We start from the raw sequence: 13,122 nt of genomic DNA, 5'->3' as shown, positions 1-13,122 counted from the left end.
TTTTAATGGCTTTGAAGCAGAACATGGACGAAGCTCTAGCAGAGGTCGCACAGGTACTTCGGTGAAAGGCGGATGCCTTGGATGCGAGGGTGCAACAATTGGAAGCCGAGTTCTAAAAAAGTCCACCCTCGGAGTTGCCCTCAGAGTTAGGGAAAGACATCACAGAAGAAGTCCACCTGCAAGTACGGCCCATAATACTCCAAAAGGTAAAACATGAACAACCCCTGGGTCTAGGCAGGGTACAACCTGGCGGCCTCACAGTAACAGAATTCACCATATACACCCTGTATACACCAGTGGAATTGCGGGATTTGGGGAAACAATGTCGGCAGCAACCTGGTGAACCGTTGCCGGCCTGGTTGCTGTACCTTTGGATCAAGGGGGCCAACAATACCTCATGTTCCCCTGATGAGATGGAGAAATTGGCATCCATAACCATACAGCCCTCATTACAGCAGCTTCTATAGAACAGTTGCTGCTTGGCTCAAGGTCAGGGGAACCACACCCTGATGGAATGGCTTACTGTCGCTGTGTGGACAGTTTAGAATGACACCAGAAAACTCCCAGAACATATGAATAAATGGCAAATGTATGCTGAATTAGTTCAGATCATTCATGAACTGGGCATGCGACAAGCTATGTTTAATCTGCATATGCGGGGACCAGATGATGAACGGTTTATGACTGGTATGCAGGATCTAGTGTTAGGGAACCCCTTCCCCCCTTACAACTTTTGGCTCATTAGTTGCTATCCCGGCCCCTTATGTGGGGAAATGTATACATGAAGTGACTACAGCAATGGCTGCTCTGGGGGGATGTAGAGGGGAAACGCCATGAGGACGGGAGCAGAAGTGTCCGTTTGATAACGCCCAGATCCCTGAGGGCAGAGAAGAAAAAGAAAGGCCCTATGCAGGGTCCTGTTTGGGTTACCCGAATGCAAATATGGATTGATTTGCTAGCTGTAAGAGGCAATCAAGACGAGATAGACCGTCAGCCTAATGCAGTGTTATTAGAATTGCGGTGGCAGTTGAAACCGAAACAACAATTTAGGCGTTTTTGAACCCCCAGGACTCTCTGTTGACTCTATATGACTAGGGAGAAGGATGAGGTGCCCATTTGGAGGGGATAGGTGGGGACCAGAGGCCGCACGTGGAATTGGCAAACCACTGATCCCTCCAATATGTGCAAAGAATCTTAGTACCGGTGTATACTGGGGCCAACTGCAGTCTCATCTATGGAAATCCAGACAGATTCCCTGGACCAGCTGCCTATATAGACGGCTCTGGGGGTGAGACTAATAAGACCAAAGCTGTGACTTTGCCTCTTATAATAGGACATTTGCCCCCATGTCCTTATAAAATGCTTGTTTCTCTGGTGCCAGGATATATCCTAGGGGATGGATGTATTGTCAGGGCTCAATCTGTGGAATTCTGCTGGTGAATTCCGTTTATGAGTCCAGGTGAGGATGACTGTAGACTCATCACCCGCCACAGAAAGTGCCAGAACTGAGGTGCATTGTCAATGTTAAGCAATATCGCTTGCCTGGTGGACATGATGAGATTGGGGCTATAATTCAGGAATTGGAGAAAGCTCAGATGTGTGCCCCTAATAGTCCTTATAATGCCCCTGTGTGACCAGTAAAGAAGGCTGATGGCTCATGGAGAATGACTGTGGACTATCGGGAATTGAATAAGGTGACTCCTCAATACATGCAGCAGTACTATCCACCCATGATCTAATGGATCAACTGACTAGAAGGCTGGGAACATATCACTATGTCTTGGATTTGGCCAACACTTTTTTTCTCCATAAATTTGGCTCCTGAAAGTCAAGACCAATTTGTCTTCACATGGGAAGGAGGACAATGGACTTTTGTGGTGTTACTCCAAGGCTACCAACAATTTGCCCAGGATTTGGCAACCTGGACCTGACTGGCAACAGTGGAATTGTTTCATTATATTGATGATATCATGTTGACCTCTGCTAGAGCAAGAGGTGCCAGTGCCGTTGCAGCACCTGAAAACATGTGGCTGGGTGGTAAATGCAACCAAGTTTCAGGGACCTGGCTCATGTCGAATTCTTTGGTGTTGTCTGATAGGGTAAGACAAAAGTTATCCCTGATGTTACAATGGATAAGATACAAGTATACCCATGACCCACTACAGTTAAAGAGTTGCAGAGTTATATGGGCCTTTTGGGATACTGGAGAGTGTTTGTGCCCCATTAGGCACAGCTGTTATACGGTCTGATCAAGAAGGGAGCTATTTGGGACTGGGATGAAACAGTAGAGAAGGTGTTTACCGCCACCAAGCAGATGGTGCAACAAGCCCAAGCCCTACAGGTAACAGATACAGGTAAACTCTTTGAATTTGACATTCATGTCACAGCAGAAGGATATGGCTGGGACCTTTGGCAATGTTCAGAACAAACTAGGACCCCGGTGGATTTTTGGTCCTAACTCTGGAAAGGCGCAGAGAGCTGGTACTCCCTAAAAGAAAAGCAATTAGCAGCTGTATATGCAGCCTTGTAGGCCACTGAGGCAGTGACTGGCAAAGCCAAAGTGCAAGTGCACACGACTTACTGTATACAAGGTTGGTTATGCACATGGATACAGGCCCCCAAAATTGGGTGGCCCAAACCTTATCCTGATGAAATGGGATGCTTTTCTGGAACAATGGAGTACCATAGCTGCTAGCCTTCTGGCCATGGAATTACAGACAGTTTTAGGCCCAGTTGAGTTTACCACTGACTATGTACTGGATGCTGCAGTTCCTCCAGATTTTGCAGTGTCCTCTACAAAGAATGGAAGCTATCCATACCTGCAGATGCACGGATGGGTCCAGTAAGTGGCAGGGAGTCAAGTGGGTAGCTATAGGGGTGCAACCACCTACTGACCACTTTTGGTATGATATAAGTACAAGCAAAAGCAGCCAATGGGCTGAGCTACAGGCTGTATGGATAGTTATAGCCCATGAAGATGGCCCATTGACTAGTTGTACTGACAGCTGGATGATGTTCAAAGACCTAACATAGTTGCCTATGTGAAAATGGCAAAACTGGCTAGTGGGTCAGAGACCCTTGTGGGGACAAGCCATGTGGCAAGACCTATGGAAGAAAAGACAGGAAAACATGTAACTGTCTATCATGTTACAGGTTATGTCCCTTAGTAACTCCAGGAAATGATGAGGTAGATGTGCTCTTGTGTGTGCGATGACTAGAAAAGGCTCCTGCCACTGACGTGGTGCACTGGCTCCACAGACAATTGCAGCACGTGGGTGCCAAAACTATGTGGACAGTGAAGCAACAGTGGAACCTTCCCTTGGAGTGGGAAGATGTCACAGATGCCTGTGCCAAGTGTCCAATATGCAGCCGGAATATGCTGCATCCTCACCACATGAAGCAGGAGCATGCGCAAATAACAAGGGGGAGGGTTCTATTAACTATGGCAGAAAGATTTCATAGGACCTCTTCTAAAAGCACAAGGGGCATCTTATGCCCTTATTGCAGTAGACACAGCTACCAGGTTATTGTTTGCATGGCCCTGTGCGGCCATAGACCATCCAAGCTCTCAAATGCATATATGCCTTTTGCAGTAGACCATTAGTGGTAGAAAGTGACCAAGGAACTCATTTTACTGGGCATGAGGTCCAAATGTGGTCCAAGCAAATTGACATTCAGTGGAAATTACATGCCCCGTATAATCCCCAGGCAGCGGGCATGATTGAGCGGTACAACAGGCTGCTGAAACAGCGCCTACGAGTAACCATCAATCCCCCAGGACTATGAGATTGAGTATCCTGCCTGTGGGACGTGTTGCGGGGCCTGAACAAGTGACTTTGAGATAGAGGTCTCTCTCTGGTAAAGCTGCTCTTTATTGGACTGCGGCCCCAATTCAGGTACAGGTAACTATCACTGAAATTCTGTTGAAACCTGGTCATGGACTCAATGGTAACATACTCTTACCTGCCCTTACTTGTCTGAAAAGGGGAGAAAGAGTGCAATGGACTTGGCCATTAAAAATAAAGGCCCGACACTGTCAGTGGGTAGGCCCATGGGGCAAGGGGCTAGAGGTGAACTTACAGGTCATTCCTTGGGTAACGGCCAACTGTCTACCACAAATAACTCTGAGATATCCCACAGGAGAGACAGATGAAGAAGAAAGTACTATCCTAGGGGAAATCTTTGCATTGTCACTGTGGCCTATCATGAGTTCTCCCACATTGTGTCATGTTGACATGGTAGGATCAATGCCTCAAGGGGAATGGGTATGGTACCAACAGCTAGGCTGCCCCCCTCTCATTGATGGCAATGATTGCTTTACTAGATTTTAGGATTCTGGGCTTAAAGCATGTTTGAATGACTTGATTGTGCCACAGGGATACAATGAGTGTTTTCCCCTAATAACCCTGAGGATCAGGAACTCTGTTGCAACAGAAGTATAGGCAGCAGCAATAACAAAGGCATTGTAGATAGAGGCTGAAGTCTGGTATGTTTGTGGGCTATGGAATCTCATGGTCCTGTACCTGACTTGGGGTAATGACTCTCTGAGTACCATAAGTACCACCAGCAGCAGTACTTCTAGCCTAGATGCCCAGACTTATACCTAACTGTGTCCCAGGCAGACTTTAGGATCTCCAGTCCCAATGAGAACTGGGATTCAGCTCATACATGGCTGCAAGGGTAGTTGTCCTAGCTCTCTGGGAATATGGCGTGTGCTGAATCATTCCAACTGAGATTCTCAACAGCAGATGTTGAGAGAATTTTCGGGGATACAAATGGAATGTTTTCTCTTGTGTGAACACAAGTAGTTGCATAGCCAATGACCTCACAAACACCTAAGGGAGGAAGTGTTGCTGTCATCCCCACTTTAAGAAGGCAGAACCTGTAGATCTGAGAGGTTAAAAGACTTGCCCAAGGTCACACAGAACTGGAATCGGAAAACAGGCAGCCTGTCTCTTGAGCTTGTGCTCCTAACCACTTCAGCAGCATCATTTTACTCATATGGGAAAATGCTAGTTCTCATAGCTTTTTCCCATCTGGGTTGGAGTTTATTAAGTCAATTCTCTTTGTAAATAGCACGTAAAGATGCTACGTTACCTAGGTGTATCTGAGTGTTTTACCCAGACTATGGGAGTAATTTTGAGCAGCCACATTTCCTATAGGAATAGCAGTTGGTCTGGAAGAGAGGGCAAAGGAGAAAAAAACTCCCTTTCGCCTTATCCCACTGCCTTTCTCTAAGTCCCAGGGCCTGATTGCTTAAGCACCAAGAGGAATCACTGGGACTCACAATGGTTCTTAGAACTTTGTGACTGCACTTCATGGCAAGATCTGAACACTGATCACCAGCATCTAGGTTACTTCTGGTTCAGGGCTGAACATAGTGAGTGACTGAGCATTGGTAGAAGAGGGGACAGAGATCACATATATGAATTGCTTATTTCTGAAATTTTCCATTTAATATTTTCAGACTGTAGTTGACCAAAGGTAATTGAAACCTCTGAAAGCCAAATCACAGATTAGGGGGAGACTACTGTATCACCTCATTTAATCCTTACAAACTCCTAAGGGTAGAGTTACTATTGTTATACCTACTTTACAAAGAGGATCAAAGTTTAAGGAATTTACCCAAAGTCACACAAAACTGGGGCTGGAAATCAGACCACCTGTCTCTTCAGCTTGTGTTTTCACTAATTTGGACAAATGACAGTCTTTACCCTGACATTGCACATCAGAGTTAGAGTTCATCAGCTCAATCAATTTATTGATGGCAGATAAAGATGCCACATTATCTTGGTGTATCTGGATGTTTTATCTCTCAGACTACTGAGCAGCCACGATTCCTGCAAGAGTGGCAATTGATATAGAAGGTAAGGTAAGGAGAGAGAGAAGTTCCCTCTCTCCTCCTCCCACTCTTTCCCTGAGTCCCAGGGCCTGATTGATTAGGCACCAAGAGATGTCATCACACTCACAATGACCTTTAAAAACTAATAACCACACCTGTTTACAAGAGCCAAGTGCTGGCCACAACCACCTGGGTTACTTCATGATCAGGGAGGAATATGGTAAGTGAGAGGTGCTGGCGAGAAAGAAGATATTATCTATGTTTGGGTACCATCTGCTTCTCTGTTCCCTGGACACTCAGCTATCTTGGCCTTAGCACTATTCCTTGGCTTGAGCAAAATCTCTCCACTTAAAACTTCTCCTGTGGGAGGAGTTACCAAAATGTCCTAATGTTCACTGTGTTTCAGCAGGTCCCTGGGCAGTGGTCAGCAATTCTGGTTTCAAGTTCTGATCACTCAGAGAGAGTTGCAACGGAACTCAGTCTCAGGTAGGATTTTCTACTCTTTCTCAATCTCTGGATTTAACCTTGGCCATGACACTTAAATCACTGCTTTTTAAAAATGCCAATTCACATAAATTGGGTATTCACTTGTAGAAAATAGGGCTGTGAGTAGTCACAATTCTCAAGCCACATTACCTTGCAAGTCTCTGATATGGTGAAGAGGAAATTTCAGAAATTTCTCACTCAAATGATTAACTTTGTGATCAGCTCTTTGTTTTGCTTCTGTAAACATGCTTGCTCCATAGGCCAAAAGACAAGGTGGTTTCAAAATCAACTGAAAACTCACCCTCCCCTTGGATTGTTCTGTCTAGATAACAGATATGTTGCCTAAGTTTCTGTTTAAACTTCTTGTAGCCCATAGCAACTCCTGACATTTGTGATGGTTCGAATTCAAACTGACCAATCAGTTTGTGCAAAATCTTTGCATATAAGGAATGCTGCCATTGAGCACACAGCCCAGATCTTCAGAGTGCTAGCTCCTCTAGGGCTGCGCGTAGTAAATCTGAATTCTCTTTTTCTCCGAGTTACTGCTTGGTTTTTCACTGGGTTGGTTTTGGGATTTTTCCACAATAACAGAACAACAATATAGTTAGCATTAAAATGTGACCCATGAGGGTATTGCCTAGCGATAGGACATGGAGTTTTACAGGATGTGAGAGGACTAATGGTGCGGACAGAGATTGTGTCTTTTATAGTGCTCTTCTCCAATATTTAGTGTATTGTGCTGCCAAAGTGAGCACAGTAGTGCTCTTCTCTGAGGAACAAAAATAACTAATATAAGGAGATATGACTTGCTCCCATACTGGCTCCTCCATTTGGTCTCATATAACAACGGAGAAAATTGAGGCACAGATGCCTGTAAGAGGGATTTGGGCCATATTTATTTGTCTTTAGTGGCAGGAAGGGCTCAGTCATCCAAGTTTCATCCCATCTCATGTAGAAGCACATGAAGACCAAAACAAACAGAAGGCCAAGAATCGTTTCCTTGTCTTCCACAGGGATCAAGAGGAGGCACACCGAAGGGATGGGAGGCTGAGATTCTAAAGCCAGACAAATGGATTCACATCCTGGTTCTGCCACATACTAGCTATGTGACCTTGGGCCAGTTACATACCTTTCCTATGCCTGCCTCAGTTCTCTGCCCTGGATAAATGGGCATGACAGTGGCACCCACCAAAGCTATTAAGGTTACATGAGCTACTGTTTGTAAAATCCTTGGAGAATTGCCTGGAAGGCAGACACCCTGAACAGAGATCTGTGTTGCTGGTGTTGTGATTCTCATGACTGTATTCCTGGTAAAACACAGAGGTCTAGGGAGCCTAAGAGACTGGAGAACGGGAGCCATCAAGAATCTCTTCTTTCTCTGTTGAATGAGAACCTCTTAAAGGCCAGACAGGGTAGAGAATCTTCCCTGGCTAAGTCTGCTGTCTTGCATGGAGGTCCAGTTCCAGGATGGCTCACTCCTTGTTTGGTTTTGGGTTTGCATGCCTTTCTTCTGAGCTCCAGTGTCCTTCTCTTGGGGGAAACAGGCTGAACAAATAAGTGAGGGGCAACTTGCCTTGGCGTTTGTGTCTCTCTGTGTCCCAAATCTATGCTTCTGAGGACTCCTGTTTAAAGAATTTTACAGAATTGACTTACACACATTTTTACATTCTTGTTATAGAAAATACAATTTTGAATTACATCATCCTAAACCTCTACACCAGAAGAAACAGTTTACTGTAAAGTTTTCAGATATTATTCTTTGTATTTACTTTGATCTATATGGATGACTCAGTGATGAAAGACAAATGGAGTGATGAGATACCTATTGATTTTCAAGGTTCTTTCTTCAATTACCATTTCTTGGAGATCCTTTCCATATGAGTACATAGAAGACCCCTTCATCCTTTTCACTAGCTGCATTTTATTTCATATTATTAATATACTATAATTATTTACATATGGAAATTGGAAAGCTGTCTGTCTTCTTAAGTGAATGTCTCTTTAGAATAACTAAGTCAATCACGAGATATTTTATAAAAAGTAAGACTGGATACAACTTAAACACACAGAAGATGATGTTATATACTCATCTAAGAATAAGATATGAAATAACGGAAATAGTATAGCAAGTTCGCCCTGGCCAGAAAACACATGTGAATACCATTTTTAAAAATGGAGATATGCATGGAACTTTTTATGTGTTTCGTTTTGACATTAAAAATAGCATTTCTTGTTAGATAGGAAAATTGATTATTGTTATCCTCTCAGTTCTTCCCAAGATAAATCTGTGCATTCAGTGCAAACATAGTTACGAACTTTACTCGACAAGATTTTACCATGAATGAGCTGATTATTCAGTACACGGAAGAGAACACATGTGGGAGTACCCATGATAGTGATCTTTCCCTACAATATATGAGAATTTACACTATAGATTTAACAATTAAAACAGGGATTAAAAATATGTCAATGGAAAAGAACAGATTCTAGACACAGACTCATGTCCATGACAAAGTCAAAGAAATGTTAAGGTTGGCATTTCAAGTCAGATGATGCTCCAAAGCAATCTCTTGTGATTACTGCTGGAAACAAGTGTTTGTGTGGCGGGGAGGAGGCAGGCGAAAGAGGACCCTGGGTCTATTGGATTAACTGGATTTCATCATTTTTTTTCAAGTTTTCTAGGTTGTGCTCTCTTCTGGAGCTATCTGTGGTGGATAAAGGGCACTCTGAAGTCACTTCCAGCATGCCCTCATTGAAGATCAGGAGGAAGGCAAATGGATACCTAAAATCTACCCAGTTTTCTAAAAACGTGGTGAACTTTTTACTCAGTAGGCAACTGGCGATGCAGAGAAATGATGTGGATACATCAAAGTGGCTGTGGATGCTGACATAAGCCACACCAGGGTGGAGTTGGCTGTTGTCAAAAAATCATGTGACTTACCTGCTTATGCCTCCTTGTAACTTTGGAAAATGCAAAAAAAATAAAAAAAAAGAAAAGGTTTAGAATCAGGAACTTTTGTTTCAGCTGTTAAAATAAAACTTCATATCACTCTTTTTGGTTTGAGATGTTTTTATGCTGATACAGCTTTCTCAGTTACACTGGAGGGGAGTTTACTCATTCTCACATTCTATGCAGGAGCTCTCAGACACTGGGGAATGGTGAGATGACACCACATGCCAGAATTCTTCCACCTTCAATGTGAAAAAAGTAAGGGAATAGTGATGTAGTACTAGGTCACTCCTGGACCCAAGACTCCTCTCCTTCTGCATCTTGGGGAGCCATCCACTGTGTTCCTCTCTCAAACTCAGTTGCTTACCCTGATGAGAAGACAATATTTAGAAACAGGCCCTGGGCTGGGTGGGAAGTTTAGGATACACTTTCTGTATTACTCTGATGCTCACGAGTACATCATTTAGAAACTACAGCTTTGTGTCTTTGTTGGTTCTACTTAATATTAAAAAATGAGAACACAAAGCATTTTAATATGGGAATGTCATATATTTGGGGCCTTCCAAAGGTAATCGCTCTTCTCATTGTCCCCAAAGGAATGGAATCCCTAGTTCCCTTTATTTATGCCATGTAAAATAAACCTATTGAGGCCACAGCTGACAGAAGAGAATTCATTTGACTGAAATGAATGAAATCTTGTAGGTCACCAAGACTAGTGCAAGAACTTCCAGGGAAAAAGCTCTCCAAAGGAATGTGCTGGGAAAGTCAGATATTTAGAGAAATTGGAAATGAGAATTAAGTGAGTAATTGGACATTCAGAAGTGAGAGCTAAGCTGAAGGGAGGATAGGGAGAATTAAAAAAAATAGAAATAGTGGGGGATACAGGCAAGTGGAAATGACCAATAAGATCATGTTAACATAGAGAGGAAAACTCCAAACTCATTCCAAATGAAGAGGAATTTTCAACTCAAAAGGCTAACCTTATAATCAGCTCTATGTTCTGCTTCTGTAGATATACTTGCCACATAGGCCAAAAAGCAGGGCGACCTCAAGATTAACCGAAGACTCATCCTCCCTTTTTGCTTGTTGTGTCTAGATAACAGATGTGTTACCTGAGTTTCTGTCTGAAAATCTTGTGTTCTGTGACTGCCTGTAATCCACAGCAAGTCCTGCATGTACCTGTAACCCATAGCAACTCCTGCAATCTCTTGAGGACGAATTAACCAAGCAGCCCATGCCAACTGTCCAAATGTAATTGCGCGGATAAGCCCTATAAAAGCAAGGTTGCATCTGAGCCCGGGGCCCAGATCTTCAGAGCGCTAGCTCTTCTAGGACTGTGGGTGTAATAAATCCGAGTTCTCCAACTCTCTGAGTGGTGCTTGGTTTCTCGCAGGTCTGAATTTTTTTGCAACACAAGCACAACTCTTCTCCTGTAAAGTAAGAACCAAAAGTAAACTCCAAGTAGCCTTTCTCTTACTGTCTCTATTCTGTCTTCCACTGCCTGTGTGGTCACAACTTGTAAATCATTTCTACAACACCTTTCCTGTCTTTCTTCATCTATAGCTCAGGGGCTGTCATTGTCTCTCCTTAGCCCAGTATTTCCCAGCTCTTTCTCTTGCAGATGATATAACCCCTGCATGTCCTTTGCACCCTCCTCCCTGTTCCTGTCCTCTTAGCTGTGCTGCGCATGCTCTGATTTGTCATTGTCAGAATACGGCTGATGTAGAACAAGGCAAATTTTTCTGAGTTGGTCGGGGGAGACCAAGCCCTGCACCAAGAGGAGAAGAGGTTCCTTTGGTGGAGAGTGTAGAAAGAATTCAACACACATGCAAAGTTAGAGTCAAAAGGAAAGTTTCTTAGAAAAGGGATAACACTTCACAGACAGAGTGTGGTCTTCTCTTAGAGGTAGAGAGTGAGAGGGACCCGGAAAGGCAGTGAGTAGGAGGTTGAGTGATTAGGGAATTCAGTTTATATGTCATTCTTTGGTTCCCATTTCCTTTGATATGGCCATACAGTGAGGAAGGGGAAGGGGAGTAGTCTGTAGCTTGAAAAGGTAAGAATATGTAGAGTGAAAGACCTGATGGCAGTTCCCAGCCTTTAATCCATAGATTCCCCATGGTTTTAGACATAGGGAATGACTGTCAATTCCTATTTTCCCTTCACAGGCGTGGGGAATGGGTGTTAGCAATCCCAGTAGAGATCTTCCTTTGTTCTGAAGGTGTCCTCCTGGCCTGGCTGCAGGGCTGATCAGCATACTGCAGTCTCTGAATGTACCATGATTAACATTTTTATTTCTCTTGCCTCCTTCCTACATTACTCCCCCTCAGAGATTTTATTCCTTTATTCTTAAGGGGATATTGAGGGATGAAGGTCTGTCTTCTGTAACTTCTTCAAAGCTGAGATAGGGCTGTAATCCCTGCTCACCAGGAATAAAAATCTCTGGAGGTCTATTCTAAGGACCCTAGGGGCAGAAAACATGAGGTTGTTTCAGCATGTAGAAGTGGTGGAAGCCTTGAAGCCTAGAAGATATAAATTTAGCAAAAAGATAGAAAAGACAAAAGTCAAAATTAATAGTAGAGATAATTGACGATGAAGTTATTTTTTCATGGCAGTTTGTTAATTAAAGGTAAAGATATCTAGTGAAAGGAAATTGAATTATTTCGAAGAGAGCAGTGGCATAGACACTGGGCTAATAGAATAATTATTCAAAAAAGCCCCTTGATTCCCTGGGACCTGTGTACTTACCTTGTTTCTGGAAGAACAGCTTAAGATCTTCCACAGGTTCACAGGTATAGACAGATTGCACTTCCCAGTTCATTTTCTGGTGGAACCTGTGGAGACTCATAAGAAACTGGTTTAATTCAAGACAAATGTATCCAGCTGTCGATTCCTTGTCATTTGACAGCAGTTGTGGTACTTAACAAAACTTGGTAGAGCCCTTTCCATTTGGGCTGAAGTTGGGTCTATGGGAACCCTTCCTTCCAAGTTTTTAGTAAGACATTATCTCTTGGTTGTATTGGACAGTGACTGAGTTTGAGAAGGGCTAGATAGAATGTTATTACCATATTCCTGAAGCGCCTTTTGGACTTGACCTAGAATAATATGAGATAACATCTGTTGCATTTCTTCATTAAAATATAAGTCTGAAGTTAAGAAAGGCTTCCCATAAACCATTTCAAAAGGGCTTAGCCTCAGGGTGTCCTTGGGGGCTATCCAGACTCTTAGCAGTACAATAAACAAAGGAGTTACCAGTGTTTCAGAGGTTTCTTGGCAAAGTTTGGCTAGTGTTTTCTTAAGAACATGGTTAGCTTTTTCTACTTTTCTTGAGGACTGGGGCCTCCAGGAAGAATGAAGGTGATACCTAGTCCCTAAGGCAGATGCTACTTGCTGGGTTATTGTAGCAGTGAAAGAGGCCCATTGTCACTTTGTAGGCTCCTAGGTAGCCCAAATCTAGGGATGATTTCCTTAAGTAAGAATTTAGAAACTTCTAAAGCTTTTTCTGTCCAGTGGGGAAATACTAGTAAGTATTTCAACCCTTCTCAAGATGGCATTTGAGTAAAATCTATTTGCCAATCCTCCCCAGGGAATGATCCCTACGCTTTAACAAAGGAAGGGGGATGGGCTCCCTGTGTCATTGTGATTGTAAAGTTTGCAAGCTCTGGTTACTTTAGTGGTTTGAAATAATCTCTTTCCAATGAAGATGTGGGAAACTAGTTTATATAAGTGAGAAGATTCATGTAAATGTTTAATAACCTTCCATTATTCAGCTTTTGGGAGGAATAATTGCTCCTTGTCTGTGAACCATCCTGATGAGTTAAGAATGAAGTTTCTCTGTTTTGCCCAT

At 43.2% G+C, this 13,122-nt stretch overlaps 1 long non-coding RNA gene across 2 annotated transcripts; it reads left to right on the top strand.

The window, feature by feature from the left end:
- The first annotated feature begins 6,020 nt into the window (after positions 1-6,020).
- LOC120605675 (uncharacterized) lies at positions 6,021-9,310 on the top strand. 2 transcript variants are annotated; one of them, XR_005653680.1, is made up of 3 exons: positions 6,021-6,062; positions 6,252-6,328; positions 9,003-9,310. It is a non-coding gene; the product is annotated as an uncharacterized LOC120605675 (long non-coding RNA). The 2 variants fall into 2 exon arrangements; XR_005653679.1 differs by lacking the exon at positions 6,021-6,062 and having other exon boundaries at positions 6,148-6,328.
- Positions 9,311-13,122: the final 3,812 nt, after the last annotated feature.

This window comes from Pteropus medius, unplaced genomic scaffold (genome assembly GCF_902729225.1).
Source record: "Pteropus medius unplaced genomic scaffold, Ma_sr-lr_union100, whole genome shotgun sequence".
NCBI classification, from domain to species: domain Eukaryota; kingdom Metazoa; phylum Chordata; class Mammalia; order Chiroptera; family Pteropodidae; genus Pteropus; species Pteropus medius.
This window is presented reverse-complemented; position numbering and strand designations above follow the sequence as displayed.